We start from the raw sequence: 6,503 nt of genomic DNA on the forward strand, positions 1-6,503 counted from the left end.
TATTCAGCTTAGAGGGAACGCTGCCCCCCAGCCCCTTCCGCCTTTTGACTTATGCAACCCTGACCACCCTCTTGCATGAACATAGATTCAGGTGGGGGCAGCCATGTTGGTCTGAAGCAACAGAACAAAGTTCGAGTCCAGTTGGGCACCTTTAAGACCAACAGAGTTTTATTCAAGGTATGAGCTTTTGTGTGCATGCAGACTTCCTCAGATACACTTCTTCAGACATTTGTATCTGAAGAAGTGTGCATGCACAGGAAAGCTTATACCATGAATAAAACTCTGTTGGTCTTAAAGGTGCCCCTGGACTCGAACTTTGTCCCATCCTCCTGCATATTACTGCTTCGGCTACAGCCAAAGTGGTCTTCTTGATCTTTCACTGGGGGGGGGGGGGGGTTCACAATCTGCAGTGGCCTCTGGCCCAGTGACTCTAATAACCGCTGCCATCTTTTCAGGATGCAACTCGACATGGCAGTGCCGGTGGGTACTTTCCCCTAACAATGTTCTTCCCCCGACCTGTCTGTGCATGTGTTTTCCTCATCAATTACTCTCTCAGCAGGGATGGCTTCCCATTTCATAAGGCCACACAGACAAAAAAAAAGAAAAAAGCTTGAAACAGGGCAGTTTCTGTTGGGAAAGCCCTCATGGGGGCAAAGGTTAGCTCCGCCTCCCGGTTGCTCACCTGGTGCTTTAGAATTGCACCATGCCTCACCCAGCCACTCTCTGAGGCAGCAGCAGGTAAGTCTGAGCTCATCTGCCTATCGTATCTGGTTTAGCCCAGATAAACACAGATCGCATAACCTGAGCTTGATGGAACAACAGTTTCGTTCTGCATAAGGCAGCTTCACATATTCATATGCTTCTACCAGTGTTTGAAGGTCAAAGAAGACGGGGACGGCAAAGGATGAGATGGTTAGACAGTGTCATCGATGCAACGAACATGAAGTTGAGCCAACTTCAGAGGACGGCGGAAGACAGGAGGGCCTGGCGGGAGATGATCCATGGGGTCGCGAAGAGTCGGACTCGACTGTGCGACTGAACAACAACAACCAGTGTTTTAACATGGAAGCAAGAAGAGCCAATGAGGAGAACGAGGATCGAGCAGGTGGGATTCCCTAATCTTCCATTGTGCAGCAGGGCAACCGTTTGGCATACCAAAGGCCCCAAGGTCCAATCCCTAGCATCTCCACAGTTTAAGCATCTAAGGCAGCAGGACCTGGGCAAGGCCATTCTCCACCTGAAAAGCTTGGGAGAACTGCTGCGGACAATAACAAGAACGGCTGGCTGCATCTGCTGACAGCTCCATCCCACCTCCTGACACCTTTCTCAAGGCAGCTCACAATACAATCAAAGTCACCAAGAACCAACTGCAGATTAAAAACAGTGGCTGTGACAGCACAGCAAATGATAAAGCCAAGAAGGCACAACAAGGACAAAATGAGAAGAAAAAACATAAACAAGCCACTCTCCCCTCATACCACTGACTGCTGCCCGGCACAGAAAGTGTACTCACCGAATGCCCGAACAGGAGACTCCGGCCAAAGTGAAACGGGGGGGGGGGGGGGGGTGAGCAACCCAACACAGCAGGAAAAGGTCTCCAGTCATTACCAATGCTCCCTCTAGGCTGCAGAGTCTTGGGAGCAAGAACTCTGCTTTGTGAGCTACCAGCATTAAAGCTGCGAGCGAGCCATTTGGCTACTGCATCAGTTAGCTTGCTCTGGAGCCATCCTTCCCGAGCTCAGACGAAAAGCTGAGAGCCAGAGGCTTAAAAAAACTGTGAGCTAGCTCACACTAACTCAGCTTAGAGGGAACACTGGCCAGGTATGGCTTTTGTCCGGAAAGGCATCTGACTGACTATTAGAGACCAGATTGGCTGTGCAGATTTAAAAAAAAATGTTGCTTTGACAGCAGCTACCACCACAGCGTAAGGATCTGCACTGTGTTACTGAAGTCAAGCTGTGGCAATCGTTTCGTGGCTGGATCCGCCTCCTGAGGCAGACATTTTGTGGCAGCCATTTCATCTCTGTACCCACCATGCCATGTCTGAATTCCAAGTGTGCCCACAGGCTCAAAAAGGTTGGGGACCCCTGCCTTATACCAAATGGGGGGGGGCTGAAGATTTTATTGGATGGGCAGATTCATATGGGAGCGGGCAGTCCCTTGGATACGTGGCAGGCCACACAATTTAGGGTTCCAGGTAAGAACCAGCACTCTGAGCTGCAGCCCAGAAATGGAATTCATTTCTACACGGGCAAAAAATGCCCCCCAGAAACGTTTTCCAGGCAACAGGCTTGCGAAGGCATTCTGGACCAAGCGGATTTTCCAAACAGCTTGCAAAGGAAGCCTGCTGTAAAGCCCGATGCCCTACTCAGATCTGGATGCGATCAGAGCATAGATAACCATCCTGCAGCATAGATGCTTTCGAATTATGGTGCTGGAGAAGACTCTTGGGAGTCCCTTGGACTGCAAGGAGACCAAACCAGTCAATCCTAAAGGAAATCAACCCTGACTGTTCCCTGGAAGGCCAGATCCTGAAGCTGAAGCTCAAATACTTTGGCCACCAAATGAGAAGGGAGCAGTCACTGGAGAAGACCCTGATGCTGGGAAAGACTGAAGGTAACAGAAGAAGGGGACGGCCAAGGATGAGATGGTTGGACAGTGCTATCAATGCAACAAACATGAAATTAAGCAAACTGGAGGACAGGAGGGCCTGGGGTGATGCGGTCCATGGGGTCACGAAGAGTCGGACTCGACTGTGCGACTGAACAAAAAGCAGCTGGCACACAGCAGCCAAAGCTGGCTCGAGGTCCTCAGCACCACAGACAGAATTTGAGCTTCCATCTGCACACACAGGAACCTCACCAACACCCCCCCCCCCAGGTGCAAACCTGCTCTTTTAGAGGGAACAAAACCCATCCACTAGAGGCTGAGGCCTCGGTCATATGTGTGCTCAAAGCTGCCTTTGTCTCCAGAGAGCCACGCAGCTCTGAAAAGGGCTCGACTGAGGTGTTTGCAAATTAACAGCACGAAACTGCAGTTGCCAATGACAAAAAAAACCCCACTGCTCCACGGTTACTTGACTGGCACACCTGCAAGATCAGAGGAAAAAAGGCCTACGCAGTGCTTCTCACGTTAATACCCCGCTAAGAGGTTTACGGTGCTTACAGAGTCAGGTTTTTAAAGATAATGTGAAATCAAGTCTGGGAGAAATACGATGAGCTCATACAACCAAGGCAACTGAGCAGGCAGGCTAACGAAAATGTGGAGATGAGTGCTCCTCCCCCACCCACCCCCACCCACCAACTGCTGCCATCCCCTTTGCTCAAGCAAGCCAGACAGATAAATCTTTTAACAAGATTTGCATGGGTCATGTGTTGCTCGTCTTAATAAACACAACAGGCCCATTCTTCGGAGAGCTGTTAGTCTCATATTGCAAGATAAAAAGGCACTGTGTTTAGCAAATGCCAGATTAAAAAGGAGGTATGAGCTGTCACGGCTGGAACGAGCCAGGGGGAGAGAGGGGTTACTCCTAGTTTTCTCAAGATAATTTTTATTTTGCCCCAATTTACACGCCAGGCTTTTTCAGAAAAAAGGGGGGGAAAGTGGAAATGACGTTATGTTTCCCTAACAAGTCCATTCTGATCAAAGCACCCCAGCTCAAAGGAATGGGCTTGTAAAAAGATGGATCAGCAATACCCCACCTTTGATTCTTAAACAGATTAGATGCATGGGCTGAGATCCCCAAGGAGAGACACAGATTTGTCTTTCAGCCAGCAAAGCACCGGCTAAATTGTGGACTCTGCAATTTGCAAGATCCTGATTCAGATACCAGTTAATCTTGGGCTATGTCACTGTTTCCCAACACGGTCAGTATAGAGTATAGTGGTTATAATGCTGGTCAAGTGATTTGGGAAAACCAGGTTCAAACCCTTGCTCATCCCTCAAGCTTGTTGGGTGACTCTGGGCCAGTCACTGCCTCTTAACCTATCCTACCTCACAGGGTTGTTGTAAGGGAAAATGAAGGAGGGGAATCACCTACGGTGCCCTGAGATGCTTGAAGGATGGATGAGATTAAGAAGTACAAAGGAAAGATTTGGTTCCTCTCATTTTTGTACAAGATTCTTGGATTGCATTGTGACTTTGATTCTCAGGCTCATGACCCCAAAAGACTTCCTACAGTTTTGGTTGAAAACAAACAATTCATCAAATGATCCAGGATTTTGAAGTACCCTGCTTGAGAATCTCAGTTTATAGATAAGAAACCAGCTACAGTTCGTTAAAGCACCTCAGTTAGGGCCACACAACCCATGTTAAAGAAATGTGACACAATCACTTTTCATTGAAATGAATAAAAAGTCCACCCGAGTTGCAAATAGCAGAATGGTGCTAGATCATCATCCAACACTTCCAGATTTGCTGCCATCCAACCAGTGTTCCCTCTAAGCTTAGTGTGAGCTAGCTCACAGTTTTTTAGCCTCCGGCTCACAATTTTTTGTCTTAGCTCAGAAAGGATGCCTCCAGAACAAACTAATTTATGCCAAATCGCTCGCTCACAACTTTAATGCTTAACATTTTTTGTGGCTTAAAATGAAAACAAAAATAAAACCCGGTTCATGGGCCTCACCTGTTCAGTCACCTGCAGGCAATTCTTACCGCAGATAACAAGGCAAGGGGCAATTGCCACGCCTGCGCAGCTACATAAATATTTTTAACAGAGCTAGAAATTATCCAACCCTGAAATGTGTTCCCAGCCCCTGTTATTATTGGCTCCTACTGCTTTGGCAGCACTGCAGGAAAACCCCTTAACTCCATTTGGTTCAGTAGGGAGCCCTGGCCTTACACCAAGCTGAGAAAAAAGGGTCAAGCCCCTTATCTACTACACTTACAGCTTCATCTTTTAAATGCAATGCATAAACAAACTCCAGATCTACTACTATGGAGAGATCCCGCTTGTCTACTCAAAGATCAAGGAGATGGCGCTCCCACCAAAATGAGCTCCGCATGGTTCAGAGCCTCTCCAAGAAATTACAAAAAGTCTTCTTCAGACATTCAGCACGAAGGGCCTAAATCATATGCTGCTAATAGCTTTGTTAGCTTGCCCTTTTCCCTACCCTCTGCAAATACTGTCATACTAACTGGCGCTGGGGGAGAAGACAGAAGAAGAGAAGAGATTTAATTTATACCCTGCCCTTCACTGCCCAAAGGTGTCTCAGAGCAGCTTACAAACTCCCTTCCCCTCCCCCACAACAGACACCCTGTGAGGTAGGAGGGGCTGAGAGAGCTCTGACAGAAACTGCTCTTTTTCAAGGACAGCTCTTATCAGAACTACGGCTTGCCCAAGGCCATCCAGCCAGGTGCAAGTGGAGGAGTGGGGAATCAAACGCGGTTCTCCCAGATTGGAGTCCGCGCACTTAACCACTGCACCAAACTGGCTCAGAGGAACATAAGAACATAAGAGATGCCAATGTTGGATCAGGTCAAAGGCCCATCCAGTCCAACAATCTGTATCACACAGTGGCCAGAAATACCAGTGCCATCAGGAGGTCCACCAGTGGGGCCAGGACATTAGAAGCCCTCCCACTGTTGACCCCACCAAGCACCAAGAAGACAGAGCATCCCTTGCCCCAGAGCCCCTATCTATACCTTGTGGCTAATAGCCACTGATGGACCTCTGCTCCATGTTGTTGTTGTTCAGTCGCACAGTCGAGTCCGACTCTTCTGCTCCATATACTTATCTAATTCCCTTTTGAAGCCGTCCATGCTTGTAGCCACCACCACTTCCTGTGGCAGTGAATTCCATGTGTTAATCACTCTTTGGATGAAGAAGTACTTCCTTTTATCCATTCTAACCCGACCGCTCAGCAATTTCATGGAGTGCCCACGAGTTCTTGTATTGTGAGAAAGGGAGAAAAGTACTTCTTTCTCTACCTGCTCTTTCCCATGCATAATCTTATAAACTTCAATCACGTCACCCCTCAGTCGTCGTTTCTCCAAGCTAAAGAGCCCTAAGCGCTTTAACCTTTCCTCATAGGGAAAGTGTTCCAACCCTTTTATCATTCGAGTTGCCCTTTTCTGCACTTTTTCCAAAGCTATAATATCCTTTTTAAGGTGTGGTGACCAGAATTGCACACAGTATTCCAAATGAGGTCGCACCATTGATTTATACAGGGGCATTATGATATTGGCTGATCTGTTTTCAATACCCTTCCTAATAATCCCCAGCATAGCATTGGCCTTCTTTACTGCAGTCACACACTGTCTCGACATTTTCAGTGAGTTATCTACTACAACTTCAAGTTCTCTCTCTTGATCAGTCTCTGCCAGTTCAGACCCCATCAAAATGTATTTATATTTAGGATTTTTGGCTCCAATGTGCATCACCTTGCACTTGGCCACATTGAACCCCATTTGCCATGTTGACGCCCACTTGCCCATCTTTGACAGATCCCTTTGGAGTGCCTCACAATCCTCACTGGTTTTCACCACCCTGAACAACTTCGTAT

The sequence above is a fragment of the Gekko japonicus genome, unplaced genomic scaffold (assembly GCF_001447785.1).
Source record: "Gekko japonicus isolate JY-2015 unplaced genomic scaffold, Gekko_japonicus_V1.1 scaffold450, whole genome shotgun sequence".
In the NCBI taxonomy this organism is placed as follows: Eukaryota; Metazoa; Chordata; class Lepidosauria; order Squamata; family Gekkonidae; genus Gekko; species Gekko japonicus.